Here is a 26001-nt window from a genome sequence, read left to right on the forward strand (position 1 = left end):
ATTTGGGAGGAAGAACGAGTCTGACTTCGAGTCTAATAAGCCGTTTCTGCAACGAGTTCTGACGCCGTAGCCTTTCCCGTACAGCCACGACGCTATAACTTCCAACCTCGAATTATTCTCAAATTCCTGATTAGATTTATATAAAAAAAAATTATATGGGAGGAAGAACGAGTCTGACTTCGAGTCTAATAAGCCGCTTCTACAACGAGTTCTGACGCCGCCTGCCATTTCCGTCCTGCCGCCACCGACGTAAACCGTTCCCGTTCAGCAACGACGCTCTAACTTCCAACCTCGAATTTTTCTCAAATTCCTGATTAGATTTATAAAATAAATATTATTTTGGAGGGAGAATGAGTCCGACTTCGAGTCTAATAAGCCGCTTCTACAACGAGTTCTGACGCCGTCAGCCTTTCCCGTCCTGCCGCAGCCACAGCCAGCCGTTCCGTCTAGCCATGACGCTATATCTTCCGACCTCGAACTTTTCTCAAATTCCTGATCAGATTTATAAAATAAAATATAATTTGGGAGGAAGAACGAGTCCGATTTCGAGTCTAATAAGCCGCTTCTACAACGAGTTCTGACGCCGTAGCCATTCCCGTACAGCCGCCAGCCACGACGCTATATCTTCCGACCTCGAACTTTTCTCAAATTCCTGATCAGATTTATATAATAAAATATTATTTGGGAGGAAGAACGAGTCTGACTTCGAGTCTAATAAGCCGCTTCTACAACGAGTTCTGACGCCGCCTACCATTTCCGTCCTGCCGCCACCGCCGTAAACCGTTCCCGTTCAGCCACGACGCTCTAACTTCCAACCTCGAATTTTTCTCTAATTCCTGATTAGATTTATAAAATAAATATTATTTTGGAGGGAGAATGAGTCCGACTTCGAGTCTAATAAGCCGCTTCTACAACGAGTTCTGACGCCGTCAGCCTTTCCCGTCCTGCCGCAGCCACAGCCAGCCGTTCCGTTAAGCCACGACGCTATATCTTCCGACCTCGAACTTTTCTCAAATTCCTGATCAGATTTATAAAATTAAATATTATTTTGGAGGGAGAATGAGTCCGACTTCGAGTCTAATAAGCCGCTTCTACAACGAGTTGTGCCACCGCCAGCCATTCCCGTCCAGTTGCAACCGCAGCCCGCCGTTCTGCCCAGTCACAGCTGCCGCCAGCCGTTCCCGTCCAGCCGCAGCCATGTGATCAGAATTTATATACCGGTGCTCCCAACCGCTGCATCCGCAGCTAGCCGTTTCATCCAGCCGCAGCCGCCGCCAGCCATTCCATCCAGCCGCAGCCACAGAAAACCGTTCCGTCTAACCGCAGCCGCTGGAACTCTATCATCCTAATAGCTTACGGCAGCGTCCACAGCCTGGACAGGTGACAGAACAGCTAATACAGGTAGATAACCCTACCGCTGACGGTCTCACCTTCGGCGCAAGCCGCTCAACCCAGCAGAAGGTTCAACTCCAGCCAACAGCCTACCCACGTATGAAGAGAGCCGTATACCCTTAAGAAAGAGCTTCTAAAGGGGAACAACAGGTACACAGAGGCCCACAGTTGGCACCGGACACCCATTGTTGCCCCAAAAGGCCGGGAAACAGGACCTCTGCGCCTCATACGGAGCCCCACAGCAGGCTACCCAATCCTTCGAGGTGAACAGTTTGCCTGTACCTTCTCCGTTAGCCTGAGCCGAAACCCAGTTACCAGCCCTTTCCTGACCGAAGTCGGAGGATGACATAGGACCATTTGAACGGAGCTAACATCTCCTAGTGTGCAACCGCTCATATGGGTTACAAAAGACGGACCTTGACTCCCCGGTAAAGCCACCAGTTATCGCACAATCTGACCCATTAAGGGACAGCTGCCACTGGCATCAGACTATTGTATTTATACACCCCGTGCACAGCCTAAGCATTAGAGGGGCTTATCATCATTTGTCCTGGCCGAGCCGCCGATCTGTATACGAAGTTAGGAGTCACTTCCTAAAAGACATACACAATCAAGTATATGCTAGAAAGTAAGCCCTCTCATTCCCTACCTACCCAGTGTGTGACTTTATCCAAGTAAACGTGACCGGCGTCACCATCCGTTGCAACATCTTACGCATTTTATGGCATAAGCCATGATTGTTTTTGATTGCTTATTGCATTAATAGCAAAAATACAATCCGTAAAAACTGTTTCAACATCACCTGGACGTTGACCTTGCGTCCTTAACCAGCAAATACTTTCATGTATTGCTAAGAACTCCAGAGAAAACGCATCTACCTTTTCATTAATGCAACTGACCACGTTATAGACCTCTACACCGTTCTTTTACACAACAAAAGCCACGCTGGCACCCCTACTGGACAACAAACCTTCATTAAACACCTCTACCCTATTGGTAGTTGCTCTTTGATGTTTATAATTCCCTTACCTGTTGGGTGGTCCTCCCGTGGGTCACCTGGGTAGAGGTAGTTACCACCTTGTAACTCCATCTCACAATGCTTGCTGTCTTCTCTGAAACAGAAGGACCTGAATACAGCAGCTTCCAGACTCACCAGCAGGTCTAACGTTTGTATACCAGCAAGGACCCTTAGTGCATCGCTCGAGACAGTCCGGTAAGCACAAGTTATACGTAGGGCAGCAATTCTCTGCCGGCAGCCGTTCCCGTCCAGCCACGGCTAAAGTTTTTGTCCGGAAGTGGCTTACGACTATTTGAAAGTCAACCGCATAGGTGGGGTAGTTTCTGAGAAACAGAGTTGCAGACATGAGATACGCTCCAAAAATTCCAAATTTGGCAACGTTAGGACAAGTGAAATACAAGTTTTCACTTAATTTCACGATGGTAGGGTGAACAAGTCAATCTCTCGTGGAATAACCCATAATATAGAGTTGATCAATACCTATCTAACGAAGTTTCAATTGAAATTTCTTTATACACCGTTGATGAGATATTTCCCTTTCGCGGCACGTTTTAAAACCGTCAATAGCGGCGTGAAGTGGTCACCACTACCGCGAACATCATTTTAGAAAATAACAGCCTCAAAAAAAGCCGAGAAAATAGAGGAAGAAATATTTAATGTTACACTGAAGAAATCAGCGAGTGAAATTATGGGTACAATCTGACCAACTTGTTTATATGGAGAACGACGCCTTCAAAATTCAGTTAGTGGCGACTTCTAGCAACTCCAAAAGGAATCTTTTCCACGATATTCAGTTTCCACGCTATTCTGTCGGTCCAAAAAAACAGTCAGAGTTGGTTGTGAAATTAACAGCATTCTTCTGTCATCTATGCTGACCGCAGCTTACTATTAAATTGACAATAATATTTTTCTGTGTGTACTGGATGGAGTGCACCCCAAGTGCAACGTATTTGAGACGCATTGGGTGTTTGGCATTTATCCACATACCGCAAGCGCAACGCCGAAATAAGTTCCATAATCTAGCGTGACACGTGGATACCGCATTTTGTGCCCGAAAGAAAGAAGGGTCATTGATTCCAACATGTTACATTTGATGAGGATCAACTTGGCGTGTATCAGACAAAGGCGGTTTCAAGTGATAAGGACATCATGATGTGGTTGGAAGAATCTGATGTAGAGGTTGATACACCTGTAATTAAACACCAACTTCCTCAGACAAGAGCACTGCAAAAATATCAAGCAACACAACCAACAGTTTTAGCGGTGCACCTACGGGAAACCAGGTGATTAATCAAACCAATATTGGGACTTTGCCTGATGGATGGCATAGAGAGGTTCGCAATACGGTGCTTCACAAGGATATATATATTATCATGATCCAGAAGGTATAACGTGGAGGTCCAAGAAAAGCTAAGTAGACCATATCGTAACTAATGACCTGCCACTTGACCCAAATGTATTTGATTTTTCAAAAACGAATTTGGCTGCATTGTTGGTATCAAATATTACCGAAGATGATGTCAACGAAATATGTCACGCCTATTGGACAGAGGTAACAATACCACAAAATTATAACGATGCAATAACCTTACCACAAGCAGCAGAATGGAAAGCAGCCATGGACGACGAAATGGAGACCTTAGATAAGCGTGAAGTCACTGAGCTAATTTCAAAACCGGGAAATTAAAAGATAATAGGTAAGATAATAAGCTACCGAGCGCGACTTGTCGCTCAAGGATTTAATCAAACGGAAGGAGAAGACTATGACCAGAGTTTTTCACCTGTTGTTAATTTCTCCTTAATACGTTTATTCATAGCGATTATTGTGATTACCCTTGGATGGGTACACAATCATCTGGACATCAAAAATGCTTATTTGTATGGTGATCTGGACGATGACGTATTCATGAGGCAAGTACCAGGGTACGAAAGTAAAGATCCAAGACAATTCTGTTTGAAGCTACGAAAGTCCCTGTACGGATTACCAAAAAGTGGTCGGCAGGCAGTGGCACATTGAATTAGAAAAAACATTTCATAGCTTAGGATTTTCCAAGCTGTTGGGAACGAACTGTATTTCATTCCGAACAAGGTCATAATACTCGTTTATATAGACGATTTAGTTGTATTGACCAAAACCGATGACATATTGAAGGAAACGTATCAACTCATCTCAACAAAATACGATATTAAAACACTTGGCCCCATACGTAAGCTACTAGGGGTGGAATTTCATTTCAAATCTACTGATGAACCAATCGAATTATGTCAAACAAATCTGCAAGAAGTTTAACATCATAAATCGCAAACCAGTAAGCTTACCAATCCCAACCAATGTTATTCTCTCAAAAACGGATTGTCCGGAAAAAGAAGATGATCGAGAACGTATGACACAATATCCGTATCTTATTTAGTGTTGTTATACTTTCTCAGTTTAACAGTAATCCGGGGGAAGTACATTGCAAATGCCTATGTCAGTTGCTACGCTATGTCGAATCAACTGCGGAACTAGGACTATATTACCATGGTGAGCCCACGAAGCAAGTATCCATATACAGCGACAGCGATTGGGTTGCCGATAGACTCTCGACGGTCAACTTGTGGATATATAGTGTATTATGATATATCGTGGTGCTCTGTAAAACAAAAGTCAATTGCACTGTCTACAATGGAACCGGAATATGTGGCAACCACCGAAGCCATAAAAGAACTGATGAGGCTTGTTCCCATAATACAAGAGTTAGTAGTGTTTGACGTTTATATAGATACTCCTCAGTTATTCTGTGACAGTAAATCGGCTATCGCGTTAGCAACCAATCACGTGGAAAACCAGAAGGCAAAGCATATCGACATTAAATATCATTTTATACGTGATCAACTCGCCCAAAATAAATTCCTCCTACGGTATGTGAAATCGGAAGAAAATGTGGCGGATGTTTTCACTAAACTATTAACAAAAACAAGCTTTCAGAAGTGTGTGAAGTGGTTGAAATTAATTTATACCTGTGATATCAAAGAGGGGAGTGTTAAATATATTTATATAATTTAGTCTTTGCTATTTCGGTATTAATGTCCGGCAGACCTGCAATGCCTGGCAAACCTGTAATCAACTAATTAGGGGCAGACGCTCTGATAACTCGTGTTATGATATACGCTAATTTTTGTTCCCTCCGTTAACCATGTTCATTTAGTCTAACTTAATAAATTACTTTAACATTGTCGATAAAGCTTTTTACTTTCATCACCTTACATATATAATATCCAGCATTACCAAAGGCTGTACCCAGTTGCACATACTTGTAATCGATGTAGAGAGATACCTAGAAAGTGGCTGGCCCCCACCCCACCTGGGGTACTGTTGTCACGAGAAGAGGCCCTCAGCGTTGCGTCACTCGGGATAAAATATCTGTATAAAATCACTCGTTCTTTACACCTTTCTCTTTTTGAGAAATCCCTAAAATAAACTAGAGTAATAAGTGCTACCTTTACAGGACCAATTTCCAGGTTTTTGAATTTTTTCCATAATGCTTTCAGAAACAATATTCTAAGTAATAATTATTTTTATAAACTTAAATGAATACACCTATTGAGTGTGCTATTAATATTACGAGACAGAGCTTTATTGTAATGATTTTTCACGCGCGCAAAACCCTCTGCCGTGGAGCGTTGCTCTTAAGATTAGCAAGTGCCTGTAGAATTTCTTGAAGTTAAACTATGACGTAGAGGGTCATAGTTTCACTTTTAGCTCCTACCCTGTATAGAATCAACTACAAGGCCAATCTGACAAGAATATAAAACCTTGATCAAGACTTGCCCAGTTCATTTTATCTTTTGTACTCTAAATTTATGCATTTCTTATCGATCGCCCAGTGGCGTAACTAGTTCAATGCACCCAATGCGACGCATCGACGCCCATCTAATTTATAGGGGCCCTAAAGAAAATTGGAGGAGGGGAAGTGCCGAAGTATGGAAATCAGATTCCTTTAGTTGACTGTTTTCTTTTCCTATGCTGGGTTCGTTGGGGAGAGCGAACGTCGAGCTAATATTCCGGACTGAAACAGTATATTAGCTATGCGATAATACGTCGAAATTTTAGTATAAAACCATCCATGGATCCCGATTTACTCAGACAAGCCGTTATGGTGAAAATAAATCTGCCAAATTTCCGTTATAAACTGTTATTTTTAATTTCGATAAGACTCCTCTTTTTGAAACAACTTTTCAATTCAAAACGTACATCGAGACTGACTCGTTACATATCACGTGGAGCGCGCTTGCTCGCGCAATAAAAGGCAGTCTTTTTTTTATATATACAATACACATACATTAATTTTATTTACTGCGCGTACAAATACTAAGAATATGATACAATACATTTACATGTACATTATCCAATTAAGTGACACGTTATAATTTTCTACACTCCCCCCAGGTGATACCTGCAGTATCACCTAAGGTTCATGACGTGTCACTTCCAAATTACAAAGATGTTGAACAGCGCGTTGAATGGTGTTTCCATTCGTCGTTCTTACTACGCAAAATCTGACGAGATCGTCTCTTCCTTTAACCACCTCTACAATTACACCAAGCTTCCACATGTGGCGTGGAAGCTTGTCTTCGTGGATTACGACCACGTCACCGTTTTGAAATTCACCCTTGTAATTTGTTTGTTTTGAGTGGTGGGCGGACCGTAATTCTTTTAAGTATTCGTTCCGCCATCTCACCCAGAAATTTTGCATTAAAGTTTCGCGATACTGATTTCTTTTAATCAATTCTTTCCTCGTAATAGGTACATTCTCACGTTTAAAAGTTAGAGGGGGCAGATAAGTAACTCTACGACCAAGCAAAAACTGTGAGGGGGTCAGAGGTGTAGAATCGTTCTGATCATTGTAGGTGTATGTTATAGGCCTAGAGTTGATTATTCCCTCGGTTTCTGTTAACGCGGTTTCGAGTTCAGTGTAAGACAAGGAGGCGTGGCCGAGCATTTTTTTTAAAGAGGTTTTCGTTGACCTCACTAGGCGCTCCCACCATCCTCCGTACCACGCTGCTCGTTCTACGATAAATTTCCATTGAATACCCCGTATTCCGAAAAATTCTTTGAGTGACTCTGCCTTTAGGTTCTGAAAAATAATCTTGAGATCGGTATTAGCCTTTTTAAATGTTTTAGCGTTATCCGTGTAAACAGAGGTGGGGACCCCTCTTCTAGCAATTATACGCCTGAAAGCCATGAGAAACTCGTCGGTGCTTAGCGCGGGTACCAACTCCAAATGAATCGCGCGGGTCACGGCGCAGGTGGCGAGACAAATGTACGCCTTTGTAATTTCTTTTTTATTTTAACCCGCAAAGGGCCAGCGAAATCTACACCTATAATCGAGAATGGAGGGCTTTCATCAATCCTATCGTGTGGGAGGGGTGTGGGAGGGGTGCGGTAGGAACATATCCAGGTTTCACGCTGAGCCTTTTGCATATATTGCAATCCTTTACTACAGTTCGCGCTATCTGCCTGGCGCTAGGTATCCAATACCTCTCTCTAAGTTGGGTAATGGTGTCGTTAATTCCACCATGAAACACTTGAAAATGGCTTCTAACAATTATCATTTTAGCGAGTGTCTGATTTTTATCTAAAATTATGGGATGCTTTTCCGCGTAAGACAGCGAAGATTCTTCGAGACGCCCTCCTACACATATTAACCCTGCTTCATTAAAAACGGGACGAAGGGACGCCAGTTTTGAACCTGATTCTAGAGCTTTTCCCTCTTTAAGCCTTACTAATTCGGATTGAAAATCTTCGCCTTGTACTGATTTTAACCATAAAATTTCGGCGTTTTCCATTTCTTCCGCGGTAATGGGACCCGTAATTCTTTCTAAACCTTTGGTTCTCACTTTTGTTTTAGTAAATTTTGTGAAACGAAATATATACGCGCGGTTATTCTAAGGACAGTGTTTACGTGGTAGTAATTCTTTAAATTTATTACATTCTGAACCCCTAAGCCTTCTTTGGTAGCTACGACTAGAATAGGTAGCTTGCGCCTTTCTTCGGCAACGGAGGTCATATCTACTTTTTGGGGCTCGAATTTTGGCCAAGTGTTCTTAGGTCCCCTGAGGAATTCTGGACCCTCCCACCAAGTTTTATTATCAACTAAGTTTTCGGCTTTGATACCTCTGCTAGGTAGATCAGCCGGGTTGAGAATTCCTGGGCAATGGTGCCAACGTTCCTTGTCCGTAAGCTTTTGTATCTCGCTAACTCTATTACTCACAAACGGCTTCCATTGTTTGGTGTCATCGCTAATCCAAGCTAAAGCGATGGTTGAATCCGTCCAAAAATATGTGTCTGCTAAATTTTCCTCGAAGGTACCTTTGACGTAATTTGTCAATCTCGCTCCTAGCACGCAACCCATTAACTCGAGTCTAGGTAAGGACAACTCCTCGTCTTTAATTGGGGTGACTCGGGTTTTCGCGGTTACTAAGCTTACACCTACTTGACCCGAATCAGTGGTGTAACTAATATAAACCGCCGTAGCGTATTCCTTTTTGCTAGCGTCTACGAAACAATGTAACTCCTGACTAGTTATTTCCCCGTTCGCTGCTTTAAGGTAATGCCTGTTAATTTGGATTTTATTTAACATTGGTAATTCTTGGAACCAACTAGCGAATAATTGGCTAATTTCCAGAGAAAGCTGATCATCCCAGTCTGCCTTGCATTCCCATAATTTTTGAAAAAGCATTTTTGCCCTAATGGTGTAGGGTGACAACAGACCAATTGGGTCGAAAATTTGGGAGATAAAGCTAAGGAGGTTTCTTTTGGTCAATTTTAAATTCTTTAGAATTTCGATTAAATCATTCATATGCCCGAACAGGGAGCTTACATGACAGTCCAAACAACTCGGAAATTCAGCACTTGAAATTCAGAGGTACACAGCTTGGTTTACAGGGGCCCGCTGATGCCCCCCCCCCCGAATTGCTGTATTGGTACTGCAAGAGAACTACCCTACAGGTGAAGCTTACAGCGAGTGGCTAGCTCGCCCGTGAGATGGCGCTCGCAGTATCTAGTTAGGTCCGACTCCAGAGCAGTAAGCCCGCAAACCACATCCAACACTTACACCACACACACCGCCCCTTCTGACTTACCTACCGGCTCGCCCAACCAGCTTCCGTCGCTCGACCTACAGGTGTTCGCTACGCACCCGGATCAGCGGATTGGTGGCGCATGACAGTGGGCAGCTTCCGCTACAAGGCTTACAGGTACTCGCAACGTACCCGGATAAGCGCGACCCACAATCTAAGTTCTTGAGACCACAACCACCACACGGTTTACAGGTGTTCGTGAGGCACCCGGTTGAAGTGGCCAGTTAGTCCATCGACACAGCCAGACTTTTACCCCCAACTAGCTTCCGCGGCTTGGCTTACAGGTTGTCGCTACACACCCAGATAACTGCGAGTCAGTAGTAAGAGAGCGTTATTACCTGTGCAAATTAGCCGCAGGTTATTAGCCATACGTTGTCCGACTCTCGCCACGAGTAGGCTTTGCAATCAGGATTTTTCAAGAGGACTCCAGTGACCCAGCGAGCCGGGTGTGGAGCGTCCCTTAAGAGTAGTTTTAGTAAATGCATCCACATTTTTCGAAACCATGTAAAGCAATCATTTATTAACGTCACTAAAATATCCCTAAAGTCTACATTGAAGTTGTATTTTACATTCATTTGTAAATTACTAATTGCGGGAGGGGCAGCAAAACTAGCTTGGGCCTAGGGCTCCACAAGGTCTTAATCTGGCTCTGCATCACTACTTTCCATCTTAAGAAACTACTAAAAAGTGACACGAAAATGAAATTGTATAGTACTTTTATCAAGAAAAATGTTTACAATGAAGTTCAATTACAAAAACATCGACCACTGTTGCGTCGGTGAAACTAGACTCATCGTCTGTTTCCTTCTTTAATTCTCGTTTTTCCGGGAAATAATAACGCGTTTATGTATTTTAATAAGAGCTCTATAATTACGTCAACAAATTTCGTAACATTGTTTCTAGCCAGTAACGGCAGCTCTTCGTTTAGATTTTTTCTCCGAATAAGATAAGAGATTGACAATAATAGATCCTATAATAAAATTCGTTTGTTATATATTAATTCACCGGCGTCCATCCACTTGAATTTTTCAGAAAGTTGCATCCATTTGTACAAGTTCAAACAACCCTTTGGCATATAGGTTGGCATGACGGAAGCTATTTCCATGCTCCAATTTTGTAATTTGGATGGTTTTTTTTTTCACTTTTTTTTTATTTGTTATTAATTACTCTCGATAACACGTGATTATAGCGATTTATTCATCAGTATGATTTATATTTGAATAATCGAGTATGCTTTTTAGTTCAAAATCGTTCTTAGAATTTGGTCTTTGGTAAGTGTTTTCCAAAATTAATCACATTTATTAAGTTTTTTTATTTAAAGGCGCTACTGATAGCAGCTCCGGTAACCGAACTAATACTTGAAAGCAAAGGTCCGTGTTATAACGGGAGACATCCGCCATTTTGAATTTGGATTTTCTTTCTTTTCGAAAGCGAGTTATATCAGACAACACGATTTTTTTCCGGGTAGGCACTAGTTGATATTGAGGCCCCCTATATATTTTTAATTTAAATTAGCTAATTTCTTTGAGTTCGCGTGTTTTATGACCGCTTGTTTAAAATAATTATACTGTATGAAAAAATCTGTAAACATCCAGAGAACTGTAATAGAAGTTTTGACCGTTTTCCAAATTCATCAACCACTAAGGATTCGGGTTAGCTTTCAAATAGTTCGATATATCACGATTAATCGACAATGTGGCCAGACTAGAAAGTCTAGATTCTTCCATTGTTGAGCGTAGACGAGTTTCAATTCTTTTAAGGGAACTGAAACTCCTTTCTGAAATGGTATTGGCCACGGGAATGCGCAAAACCGCTTAATAGTAATTGGCTAGGTCCGGAAATCCATTGTCCATCGTCATCAAATAATTAAAGCACTCTGTTACGATGTTTAATTTTTAGATTTAATAAAATATCTATAGCTATTTTAATTTGACCCTTTAAGGAATCTAGGTCAAAGTTAAACCGGCTGTATGTTTCGCAATGGGCTAAGACGTCATTTTCGTTAAGAAAGTTTTCTGACTCGGGATCAGAAGCCATTACAACCTTTAATAACCCACTGTTTTCCCGTAGTCGAGTTTTCATTTCTGATAGAAATTTATCGATTAATTGGTAATAGGTGGATCTCAACTGATTGTTTATGGTATTGGCTTCCGATTCTCTACTTCCCGTCGTGCATGTGATTATACTTTGTTTTAGCCTTTTGTTTGGGATTATTTTTCGTTTTCTTAAAGCTAAAAGTTCACTGTTGCGATCCGGTACCGTGATAAAAACGGACTCCGCCAACTTCGAAGCTTCTTCCCAAATTGAGTCACAGCGTTCAGAGCTCCTAATTTCCTCTAAGGTAGTTACAGTAGTTGAGCAAATGGCAACGGCTTCCGTATAAACAACTTTCGAACTTCCGACAGCGAATTTGTAACACCTAAAACTTCATCTAACGCAACAATCAAAATTAAGTTGGTTAAAATTCTGTAATTGAGAAATATATCCTCGTCATTCAGCTGCTTCCTCAGGTTTACCTTTCTCAACCAAATTTTCCAATGCTAAAACAACAGAATTGAACCTATTTCTAAAATAATGAATTCCTTTCTTTTTACTCCACCATCTTGTATCGCATCTTTGAGGCATACCTCATAGCCCAACTCTAAACATTGGCTTCTAATAACCGAATTGCTTTGGAAATTGTAGATTGCATGAACTAACCCAAGCAATTCCCTCACTGCCAATATATTAGAGTAGCAATTACCAAAAAGAGATTAAACCGATGAGCGTAGTAGTGGACGTACGGACAGTTACCACCTACTGCCCCTTCTATTCTAATTCTAACACCTGATACGTGTCGGCTCATTACACTAGCCCCATCGTATGTTTGTGCAACGAAATTTCCAATAAATAAACCACTTTGCGTTAGAAGTTTTATAATAGCTAAGCTGATGTTTTCAGAATCAAACTTATGCAAATCTGTGTACCCTAAAAATCTCTTTACGGCGCCTATTTCATTTTTAGTATACCGAATGCAAACACTTAGTTGCTCTACACCTGCATTATCACGAGTGTCATCCGCAATAACAGAGAAAAAGCCACCGGATTCATTAACTTTTTGGACAATGGTTTTCCTAGCTAAACTAGCACTAATATTAATTCATTCGTTTTGAATGGTACTATGCATATATTTGGCATTATTTGGCATACTCTCGCACTTGGTCCTTAGCATTTCCTTTTCAATAGTTCTAAAATATCGACGAAATTCCCTCTATTTTCATTTCTGTCGTCTGACTTATGAATGTGGATCCGTTTTAGTATTTCAAGTGCCACCACTTTGTTTGAAAAACATTATCTCTACTTAGTCGGGTAAAAAAAGTATGAATCGTTATACTCGTGAACAGCGCTCCAGGATGGTTGAGTTATACTACGGTGATGGTCATCGAAACGCACGTTTAACAAGTCAGTTGTTTCAAATGTTATATCCTGACAGTCGACCAAATCACCACACTATTCTCCGAGCTGTTGCTGCCTTCGAAGGAGACGGCAATGTGAATCCCAGATTCCGCGGACCTGGACGTCATACCACTAATATGGAAGACACAGTCATCGCCTACTTTGTCGCAAACCCTCGAGAAAGTATAAGAATGGCATGCTCCGATTTGGACTTGTCAAAATATTATGTCTGGAGTGTCCTTAACCACCATTAATTTCCCCCATTTCGTGCCACGCTCCACCAAGCACTCCACGTTGGTAATCAGCGCCTTAGGTTGGATTTCGGTAACTGGTTCAGTACCATGGCGGATGCCAACGAAGATTTCCTCGACGAGTGTTCCTTTGGAAGGGACTGCCAATTAACCGCCAGAATAACCATATGTTGCGATGTAAATCCGCACTGGGGATTTCCACATCACAATCAAGTACAATTACGCTTGAACGTCTGGGCAGGTCTACTAGGAGATCGCGTCATTGGGCCATTTTTTCTTCCGAATTGGCTTAATGGGGTGAGCTACTTGGCGTTTCTACAAAATGAAGTAGCAGAAGCATTGGAAGATGTCACTTTAGTCAACCTGCCACGCCTTTGGTTCTTACATGACGATGCACCTCCTCACCAGGAACGACATGTCTTGCAATACCTCAACACCGAGTTGCCTTAGCGTTGGATTGGGAAGAATGGTCCCGTACGATGGCCTCCTAGGCCCCCAGATTTGACACCGCTGGACTTTTACCTCTGGGGATTCGTCAAGGAGGAAGTATTCAAGACGCCAGTCACTAGCGAAGACGACTTGCGCCAGAGAATCATTGTAGCGTTCCAACTCGTTACTCCAGATATGGTCCGTGGTTAATTCCAGAATATGCTTCATCGCGTACGGATTTGTATAGCAGTGGACGGTGGCATTATTGAACCGTATTTGTAACAAACTTTCTGTAATTCCTTATTATAATAATTGCACTTGTTCTAACACTTAATTTGTAAAAGTAAAACAATGATTTGGCTCAAAACATTTTTCACAGACAATCATTACAATAACATGAGGCGTAAAAACATTTGGGTAGTACCAACTTAGCTACGTTCACACTTACCGCTAAATTCGCTTCGTTTAGATAACTGGTTTTTAAAACCAACGTGAGAAATCGCTTCGTGTTTGTTCGGGAAGCAACTCGTCCAAGTCAGTTCGCTTAGAATCGCTTTCAAAACGACAAGGCGGGGAAGTAGAATTGCCGGTATTTTCAAAAATAATGGGGATAAAATTCTAAACAATGTCAAATAATATTACTATATGTATATTAAACGTGATTAACTAATTGTTTTGGGATACATTTTAGTATTTTCCAAATTCTAGTCATAATTTGAAATGGCGTTAACCCTTGGCTATAAGCGAACCGGGGTGAAGCGATTTCGTGTGAACCAAGAATTATCGTAGACGGTCAAAACTGGCATTCAAACCAACCTAAATTGGGTTTTAGGCTCTAGTGTGAACGTGGCTCTCGTTATTTTTCATGACCTATTATTTCAGTGACGAAATGTAAGATTTTGACCATTCCAACTCCATTAAAGGTTTTCGAGTATGCTCTACAACTTACTCATTGAAATTTTTCGTCTACCACATAGCGTTCAAAAACTTCAAATTCTAAAACCGTGAAAAATTTCACGATTTTTCTGATAATCACAAATAAGAACGATCTCCACCGAGAGAGTACATACTGAAAATTTCACATTTCTAGAAGGTATAGTTTTTGAGAAAAATGCCTGGGCCGATCAAATATAGACACCCTCTATATCAAACGAAAGAAAATTACATGGCCTCAACAGCTTTTGTATTGCTTTGCCCACACGGATCTTCTGAGAGTGGTTGGCGTCCAAGTTTTAATCCTTCAACTAAGGATGGTGCTTTATATATCAAACAATAGGAAATCACATGGCGTCAACAGCTTTTGTATTGGTTTGCCCACCCCGGTCTCCTGATGGTGGGCGGCATCCACTCTTTAACTTAGGGTGGCAATTTATATATATCAAACGATAAGAAATCACGTAGCCTCAACAGACTTTGTATTAGTTTCCCTACCTGTGTCTACTAAGGGTGTATGGGTTTGCCCACCCGAATACACCGATGTGGAACTAATATTACGGCCTGTGTCGACTTGTTAGTTTCACATCGAATATGTATTCGATGTGACACTATTGCTATGGACGGAATGTCGTTAAGTGTTGTTTGTTTGACGTCGGTGTGGTAAGCGACTACATATGGTAGTTGGAGCTGCGAATAAAAATTTCTTATATCGACGACACCGGGATTTGAACCGAGATTTCTGACCGCATAGCCTCCAAAACCGACGCCTTTATCAACGGAGCCACGCCGTCCTCTTCAGAATCATTGCTTTAACTTTTAGCCTTTGTATAGTTGGTCCAGAGATGTCGCTATTGGGTCATTCCATGACAAATCGTCCAAAGGTATCCACCCTACCTTTTTAGATTTGGATAAAAATTTGCCTTAAGGGTTATTTTGGTCGTAAAAGCCGATTTACAAATTATTTTTAATGTGCGATAAGCGGTTTTTGAGATATTCGCTATAGAACTTTAGCAAAAAAGGCCAAAAAGGCCTCAACACCAAAAACTTGGAAATTGATATCTCCGTCAATAAAAGTCTGATTTTAATGGGATAAAGCTTATTGTAAAGCATTTTTCTTATACAAACCAGCATAAAATTTTAAAAATTCTATATTGATTTTCTTAGTCTCAAAAAACAGTTTAAATTGTATGACCTTTGACCTTTACCTGTTACCCCAATTTTAGTGAAATATAAAATTTTTTTTCGAATTCCCCGTTTATGATTTAGTCGGAAAGATCAAAATCCCAAAGTAGTATTTTTAGTTCTTTAGAAATAAATAATTTTGTACAACCCCTCGTGCAGTTTTAGAGACATGGAACTTGGTAAATATATCTTGTTAGTCCAGTCGATTTAAATTAAAAACGGGGTGTAACTAAAAAAAAATTGAATAGAATTTTTCTCTTTTGCAATGTGTTCCTAAAATCGGTCTGAACAGCCCCTGAAAAATTTCCATGAATCCCACCATGGGAAAGTGGTCAAAAGTGGTCACAGGTGGTCAAGGTAGATTTTATTTGGAAAATACGGTCGGGGAAAGTTTAAAAAAGTTATTCTGACTTCATGCTTTGAGATAAAAGGCTGAAATTTGGTGAATATACTTCACAGCTATAGGGGATAATTATAGGTCAAAGCTTTTCACCGCCGCCATCTTGGATTCAATATGGCGGACGCAAGTTCGGTGTAAATCTCGGAATATCTTATTGTCTATTATCTACTTTTCCGGTTTATCACGGGCTTGCGCGGTAATAATATTTTCCCGCCATTCGCAAAATACAATATGGCAGCCGTTTCAACCTACAAGAGAGAGAATCACAATTGTTACTTGGACGATTTATGCCGAGTTTTGGCTTATTCTATAGGAAACTACATTCTCGGAGCGTTCCCGTCAAAATAAACACTATTTAAAAAAAGAAACATGAAATTAACCTAAATAATTTATTTTAAAAATTTTAAAACTTAAATATTTTCGGTATCAGAGTTCAATATCCGGTTTCAATGTGTTTTCGCAAATAGCTAATTGGCAAGGTCCGCAGGCCGACGAACAATTAAGGCTTTGGCTTTTGCATCGACAACTCTTATCGGAGCACCTCTTGGTACATTTGCAGCGTACTAAATTTAGTAAGCAAATTATAGCTGGTGTTAAGTCTATCGTTATCGGACCACCCTCTAATATCCATCCCCGGTCACTATGGTTCAGATTTTTGACGTTTTATTTCCATACAAATACAAATAGTTAGGGGAATACTCTCGGGTTTCACAAGTGAACTCTTAGATGCAACTTTTGAAAAAAAAGGCTATGTAATGACCGTCAAAGTATCAGTTGATGTACCACCAAACATGGACTAATAGATTTGTATAGCCCCGTACCGTAAATAGATACAGAAACAGATAAACCCTGTTCCTTTAGAATAAGTCCAAACTAAATCGTCCCAGTAACAATTGTGATTCTCACTCTTGTAGGGTGAAACGGCCGCCATATTGTATTTTACGAATGGCGGGAAAATATTATTACAGTTCAAGCCCGTGATAAACCGGAAATATAGATAATATACAATATCAAGAGTATTTGCATATGTTATAAGGTTTTTTGATAAGATATTCCGAGATTTACACCGAACTTGCGTCCGCCATATTGAATCCAAGATGGCGGCGGTGAAAAGCTTTGACCTATAATTATCCCCTATAGCTGTGAAGTATATTCACCAAATTTCAGCCTTTTATCTCAAAGCATGAAGTCAGAATAACTTTTTTAAACTTTCCCCGACCGTATTTTCCAAATAAAATCTACCTTGACCACCTGTGACCACTTTTGACCACTTTCCCATGGTGGGATTCATGGAAATTTTTCAGGGGCTGTTCAGACCGATTTTAGGAACACATTGCAAAAGAGAAAAATTCTTTTGAATTTTTTTTTAGTTACACCCCTTTTTTAATTTAAATCGACTGGACTAACAAGATATGTATACCAAGTTCCATATCTCTAAAACTGCACGAGGGGTTGTACAAAATAATTTATTTCTAAAGAACTAAAAATACTACTTTGGGATTTTGATCTTTCCGACTAAATCATAAACGGGGAATTCGAAAAACAATATTTCTATTTCACTAAAATTGGGGACACAGGTAAAGGTCAAAGGTCATACAATTTAAACTGTTTTTTGAGACTGAGAAATTCAATATAGAATTTTTAAAATTTTATGCTGGTTTGTATAAGAAAAATTCTTTACAATAAGCTTTATCCCATTACAATCGGACTTTTATTGACGGAGATATCAATTTCCAAGTTTTCGGTGTCCAGGCCTTTTTGGCCCTTTTTGGTAAAGTTCTATAGCGAATATCTCAAAAACCGCTTATCGCACATTAAAAAAATTTGAAAATCGGATTTCTCGACCAGAATAACCCTTAAGGCAAATTGTTATCCAAATCTAAGAAGGTAGAGTGGAAAATTTCAAAAAATTTGGTCGATTTGTCGTGGAATGACCCTATTGTCCGAAAGTTTCAGCGCGTTTTTTTGGTTGAATATTTCACCCAGCAGTTAGTTTGGCGGGAAGTTGGAATTAAACTTTGGTCTCTCTTTTTTCCGCCCCCTCCTACTAGCCTCCTTAAAGGGAGAGTGACCGAAAAAAAAACAAGTTGGTCTCATTCGATAGAACTCTTTGACGCGCACGCAGTGCCGTTAATTTCCGCCCCCTCCAACCAACCCCCTTAAAGAGAGAGTGACCGAAAATAACAAGTTGGTCTCATTCGATAGAACTCTTTGGCGCGCACGCAAAGCCGTTAATTTCCGCCCCCTCCGACTAACCCCCTTAAAGGGAGAGTGATCTAAAAATACAAGTTGGTCTCATTCGATAGAACTCTTTGACGCGCACAATAGAACCATTTGACGCGCACGCAGTGTCATTAATTTCCGCCCCCTCCAACCAACTCCCTTAAAGGGACAGTCACCGAATGGTGCGATATCGTACGCCACGAAAATTTTCGACATTTGTCATAATTTAAAAGTGACGATTTCTAAAAATAAAAATTACATTATTAAAAAACTACCATATTACATAGCAGAGCGTGGTTTCGATCCACGGACATCTGGGTTAATGGCCCAGCAAGCTTCCACTGCGCCCCTCTGCCCGACATATGCCCTTATTTAAAAGTGACGAATTCTAAAAATAAAAATTGCATTTTTAAAGAACTACCATAATAGATAGCAGAGCGTGGTTTCGATACCCGGACTTCTGGGTTATGGGCCCAGCGCGAATCCACTGCACCACTCTGCTCGACTTATGCCCTAATTTAAAAGTGACGATTGCTAAAATGAAAAAAAAAACATAATTTAAAAAAACTACCATATTACATAGCAGAGCATGGTTTCGATCCACGGACCTCTCGGTTAGGGTCCCAGCACGCTTCCACTGCGCCCCTCTGCTCGACGTATGCCCTTATTTAAAAGTGACGATTTCTAAAAATAAAAATTAAATTATTAAAAAACTAACATATTACATAACATATCGTGGTTTCGAACCACATACCTCTGGGTTATGGGCCCAGAACACTTCAACTGCGCCACTCTGCTCGACATATGTTCTTATTTAAAAGTGACAGTTTATTTAAAAATAGAAATTTCATTATAAAAAAATACCATGTTACATAGCAGAGCGTGGTTTCGATCCACGGTCCTCTGGGTTATGGGCCCAGCACGCTTCCACTCTGCTCGACTTAAATCCTTATTTAAAAGTGCAGATTTCTAAAAATAGAAAATACATTATTGAAAAACTACTATATTACATAGCACAGCGTAGTTTCGATCCACGGACATCTGGGTTATGGTACCAGCACGCTTCCTCTGCGCCCCTCTGCCCGACATATGTCCTTTTTTAAAAGTGACGAATTCTAAAAATAAAAATTAAATTTTTAAAGAACTACCATATTACATAGCAGAGCTTGGTTTCGATCCACGGACTTCTAAGTTATGGGCCCAGCACGCTTTCACTGCGGCACTCTGCTCGACATATATTCGTATTAAAAAGTGACGATTTCTAAAAATAAGTATAAGTACATTATGCTTATTATTTAATCGTCTTCAAGATAACTAGTTGTTTCAAAGGCTCGGGTGATCTACTTTAAATAAACTAGTATTGCAACTATTTTAAATAGCTAGTTTTAAACGTTGTTTAATATTTTGTTTTCAACTAAATCGAAATTTATTATGTAAAAAAATAACAAAATAAAGCCAATTTCGGTATAATTAGTAATTTCCTGAGTGGGAGTTCAAATTGACGAAATTTAGTACCAAGGCATTGACACCCCCAAAAATAAAATGAGTGCGGGCCTGAATCCCGCCTTAATATTTCTTTTTTTATTTCTTCGAAGAACATAATTATGAATACCCCAATAGTCTAAAATCCGTCGGAGTGTTTTCTAATCGTAAGCAAATACTTTCGGAATCGGCAATTTAGTAATTTTAGCACCACCCATAATTAATTTCACGAATCGAATAAAAAAAAGATTTTTTAGCAGATAAGCATGTATTATACTTTTTACTTAAAAAATTGTTTTTCAAAGGCGTTACTTTTCTCACTCTCCGTTCTGGTGTATAAGGCGGATGAATACCATCAGAGAGGGAACTTCAATGTACAACACTCTGAGCAAGTAAGACGCGTTTAAGCCCTAGCTCTAGCTGGCGTTTTGGTCGAGGCTTTAGACTTATAATCAGTATATTTTCACGCCAAAACGTTTATTTTGGGATGTTGGGAAGAAATAGGAATCATGGATATGTTTCATTATTGCCAGGTTTATATATTTCTCCGTTAACATTTAATTTTAATAAAATTATCGTTTCTGAGGTCTTTATCGCCTCAAAATCAGTGCCGACCTCTGGGTTTTTTCAAGGCGGGGAAACTGATGGCAGAATATAGCCAGCCAGAAAACGAATTTCAATCTACCAACAACTTAACTTTTAAATTGATTGGGAATGAAAAAAATATTCTTTAAATTTTTTTTTAATTCACTTAAAAGAGGAAGTTCTATACGGTATCAAATCCGGCCCCGATTTCCCCTAAAGATCGTCCAAGTCACCGCAGACGCGTTATTTAGTTACCTCAGTGACCGACTGATTGCTTCGTCAAAAAAGCGCACCAGTCGATGTTTCCCAAAGGGTTCTTTGATTGGCTAAGTTCAAATATTGTCGTTATTAATGGTCTCCCCCTTTGCAAAGCGGATCGTATACCTGCTTGCTCTGGTCGATGCTAAAAAAAGCCTATTATCCCTTTTTACTCCTGCTTTTCTGTAATTGCGAATAAAATCTAAATTAAATGATTTTTGTTTATAGTTTGAAAATTTTTATCTTTATTGCTGCAAATTATGAATAATGTGTTTAAACTGTTTGGGACCAATTTCATAAGTGCCGACATTTGATAAAATAATGCTATTTTTACATTTACCGTCCTAGAGGACGGGGACGGTTAATCATTATCCATGTTTAAATTGATTTTTTCGGGGGAAAATGTAAACAAAGAAATTTACCGGTTAATATTTCGGAAAAGGATTAAAAAACATGTATTATTCGTAAAACTTTAGCTTTTTATCGTAAAAAACGTCGTTTTTCCTATTAATTTTACAAATTTATCAAAAAATTAATCGGATAATAGAGAAATATAAATTGCTTGATCAAAAAGTTTTACGAATAATTTTGAGAGCTTTATCTATTGAATAAAAGTTAACCATCCGCGACCTCTATACCGTCCTATCAAATCACGGTTAATGATTGTGTTACTTAAAACATTTTCCTATTAGATTTATTGCTGTAGTTATTTCTAATGTGCATAAACTAATAAAATTCATCTGGGTGCTAGCAAGCCATCTTAATAAATTTTTTTCCGATTAAAAGCAATTGATCTAAATTAATTAAAAAACATTCTTTCGAAGTGACTGTTATAATTATTTTTGCTATGGTTAAATTAGACCTTATTTCCTGAAAACATGTTGATTTCATCTTTTAATAGCATAAATAATCAATTACACAAATAAAAATTAAGTTAATAAACACGTGGTTTCGCCGTAAATAGACTTATGTTTGAAAATTTCTTTTATTTTACGGGTAAAATAATTTTTTTTTAAACTTTTTTAAAGCCTATAATCATAGACGAAGAACGGGTAAACCCCGTTCTTCGTCTATGCTATAATCCTACTTTTTAAGGTAAGGTCTTACTTTAAAAAGAAGGTTTATAGGCTTTAAAAAAGGTCTTACATGAGACTGTAGAGGTCGGGGACGGTTAATCATTATCCATGTTTAAATTGAATTTTTCGGGGAAAAAATGTAAACAAAGAAATTTACCGGTTAATATTTCGGAAAATGATTAAAAAACGTATTATTCGTAAAACTTTAGCTTTTTATCGAAAAAAACGTCGTTTTTCCTATTAATTTTACAAATTTATCAAAAAATTAATCGGATAATACAGAAATATAAATTGCTTGATCAAAACGTTTTACGAATAATTTTGAGAGCTTTATCTATTGAATAAAAGTTAACCATCCCCGACCTCTATGAGACTGTCACTCAATGAATCTGAATTTAAGGAGTAAAATGATAACAGAAATTTCGTACTGGTCTTATCCGAGTAGTGTAATGACAGAATCCTCTTTCTACACAGTTATATAAATGAACCAAACAAAGCAATTTTTGAACGCGTCTGTAAAAGAGTTTATCCCAATGCCCCTTATATTATAGGTAGTAAGTTCAATCTCGTAATTAAGCTTTCAAACTTAAAAAGATAATGTTCCTGGAATTAAAAGCATGGTCATTAATGCCGAGATCAATATAAAACTGCACGGCTGGTGCCTTAAAGTCGCCTTGTTCTATTATTTACGTAAGCTATTCTCGGAAATCAGCCGAAATCATTACAACTTAGTTTATATTAACTGTTCAATTCAACTTTTAGTATTTTTTTTTTATCAGATGTAGACAAAATATGTAATCACTTTCGAAAGTGTGAGTGTTCAAGTCGCTGAAAGATGTTTGATTTTAGAGCGACTCTTTTTTATTTTAGTGCTCTCGGCACCGACGGAGGTCGATTGCGTTCACATGTTACCTCTTTCGGAATGGCGAGCTATTGTTCTCAGAGCTGGTAGGAGACACTATGGATTTAATCGGCGTCAGGTTTGCATGCAGCCACCGACATCACGGCGAACAAATTAACATCTCACGGCTACATAGTTGGGACCAAATGAGAGTTTGAAATAAATTGTAAAACCCACGGTAGTACATTAATATAATCGGCATCGTTATCGTTTAGCTGAGTTGCTTATAATTTTTATCAGTTTCTGTCGAGTTTTGTACAGTTTAGCATCTTTTTGGTTCGTTTTCCACCGCCCGCGTAAATTGGGAGAGTTGGTAATAGGTACGTTTGTCACGTGAACGCATCGGAGCTCGGGTCGGTCACATTATCTCTTGGTGAGTATTTAATAATAGTTGGGAAAATAAAACCGTTTGAATAAAAATGCACTCCTAACTCAAGTTTTTTGTTTCTCTTACAATTAATAGAGATTTTTTAAACGTGTGTTTAATGGCTTTGCCATACATCATTCTTGTTTTAAAATGAAAAATTGGTTAATAATTTAGAAAAACAAACAATGATGGAGGTGATAAAAATTTTCATACGTAACTTACCAGTATGTAAATGTATAAATGTATGTATTTTTTTTAAAGAAGTCTAAAAACATTTACACGAAAACAGTGAGTTTCAGCATTCTTTAAAAGATGCTCACAATTTGCACGTGTTATTTCATAGAGGATGGGGTTTTTCCTCGGAGTTCGCTGCTTAGAGTAGTCGACACTTTGATCTACATGTACGCTATCCATTAAAATGTCGCTGGATTTGGGACGTTTTCCAAAACTCTTTTTAGCAAAATTTTGGTAAATACATTTTCTGTAACTGTAGGAGCTTTAAGGCAATTTTTCACAGAAATGTGTTAATTTGTTAAATTGTTTTAAAAGTGTTTTCACCATATTTAATTTGCTTTACTGTCTCTAATTGTTAAACGATAAATTTAAAGACAAGTAGCCAGTGTCTCAAAACAATACTCATTGATTATAAAGAACCAAGTAGCCACAATGCCAATTTTTTGTTAAAATAAAAAACGCCCCCTCTTTTTCTTCACAGAGGCATTGATGTGAGAAAAAAAATATGATAAACGTTTTACCTTTTTTATTTGAGTTGATATAGACATTTGCTCTAAGTACAAATAAAAGAGTGGTGTGAAGTTTCAAAACTAGTCAATGGGTTTGACAAGATTGATTTAAACAATGTCTAATGAAGGAACATAAACTTTATTATTAGTTTTATTTGCGTGGGTTGTTTCTTACAAATTAACCAAAAAAATCAGTACTTATTTATTTAGTAAATTGGCAGGATGAATAGTCTGACTAAACCAAAATTATACCAATAGGAGTTTCTTCTTTAGACTTAATATTACGTTAAAGTAAAAGAGTGACCACACTTTTATTGTCATTTATTTAGGTTTTGGGTTAAAATTTACCCATATCTTATTATAATTTATATCTAAATATTGGGTTAAAAACCTTCAACCAAAATTGGATTGAAATGAACAAATTAAATAGGGTTGAAAATTAAATAACCCAATTTTAATTTGGTTGCATATTGACTCAAGATTGGGTTTCGAAAACAACCCAATTTAAGTTTAAAATAATGCAATCATATTAAGAGTGTAGAAATGAGTAAAATATTTGTCTGATTTTACTTCAAAAATACAAACAGATCAAACAGCAGCAAAATTCAGAGATTAATGAGTTAAACTAACCTATCAAAAATAAGTATTATTTTGCCGTCATAGAATACTCTCTTGATTATTTTAACGCATGGTTTATGTTCATTCTCTTTTGAAACCAAATAGAATACCTAAAAGCCCTTTAAATCTATTATGGATTTCATTTTTTGACTTTGAATTTTAACACCATATCATTGTATATTGAAAGCGTTTTCACGAAATGCTCAGCCCTTTTGAAAACCTTTTTTTCTTATGTTCTGTTATTACTTACTTGATTTAACACTTGAGACTTAAACGCGATCCGACGGAGTTATAGTTAGAATTTGGCGAGTGCAACAACCGATGCTTATAAGTCAAGAGGGTTTGATGAACTCTGGCATTATTTCTATCTTCGTCTCCTTTGTAGCTTAAGAACTATTGAATCAGTACGGCGATGAAGAAGACACTTTCTCGCTGGAACTCTATGCTGGAAAAGAGTAAGCTCTTCGAGTTTGAACATCATTATTAACCGGGCGCTAGGTTAATTTTACTTATTCGTAATGCATGTATGACAATTTTTAGGAAGTACATACGTGCTTATTAATTATCTTTAATCTTTGCAAAAAAATTATGGCACTTGAACAAATTGCCAATGACAGCCAAATGTTTGAAGTGGCAGCTTATCTTATGCATTAGGATAATTTGCTCGTATCCCTCATAAAAGAAAAACAACTTCCAAATGAGCATTACGGTTCTAACATTTACATTTGTAACGATCGAAAATTGTCCAATCCCACTTTAATGTTAGCAGCGACAGTTGAGTTTGAACTTAAAACTTTTCCAATTACAGAAAAATGTTTGAACTATATATTAAATGTTTCAGAGTTGTACATAGCCGGTACTTTGTTCAAATGATCCATATCTTTATCATAGTTTAATTCTCAAATATTTTACCAATCGATCAAACAACCATTTTTTAAAGAAGAGCTAACCGTAATCAAACACGGCTAAAACTAGTGGTCCTCGTAGAAGAGGGTGCCAATCACATCAAACATAAATTAATATTGACCTTAAAAATAGCTCTAATCTCATTAAATACGGAAGTCTTAGAAAAAGCCAAACATTTGGGTAGTTTTTACCGTAAAATCGATACCTTCGACTTTCTAAAATGTCGAAGTATTAGCGACAACGGCATTTCTACCTAAAATTATACTAAAAACGAAAAGTCAACATTGTGTATATTACTTTTATTAATAATAAAATAAGCGAAACCACTAGTTTCACCGACCCATTCAGTCAAGGAAAATACTTGACTCGCTTATTTTATAATCAAAATAGTACCTTTCCTCTACTTGTATATTGCTAAGGTTCGCCGCGTTAGTAGAATATTTTGCAAAATATCAAGTTCTAATTTTTACATATTGAAAATATTTGAGTATTTGACAATCAATTCAATATTTTAAATTTGGCAAAAGCTGTTTAAAAAATCCAAACAAGACCACCAACGTCCACCAATAGTGATTGTCACCTCCAGTTGAAATCGCCTTGCCCCAGAAAAGGTAAAAATGTTAACATTTTAAAAAACATCTTTAGAAATTAAACATATTGAAAACACATTTGTTGTT

Source organism: Leiobunum rupestre, chromosome 2 (genome assembly GCF_980474605.1).
Source record: "Leiobunum rupestre chromosome 2, qqLeiRupe1.1.hap1, whole genome shotgun sequence".
NCBI lineage: Eukaryota > Metazoa > Arthropoda > Arachnida > Opiliones > Sclerosomatidae > Leiobunum > Leiobunum rupestre.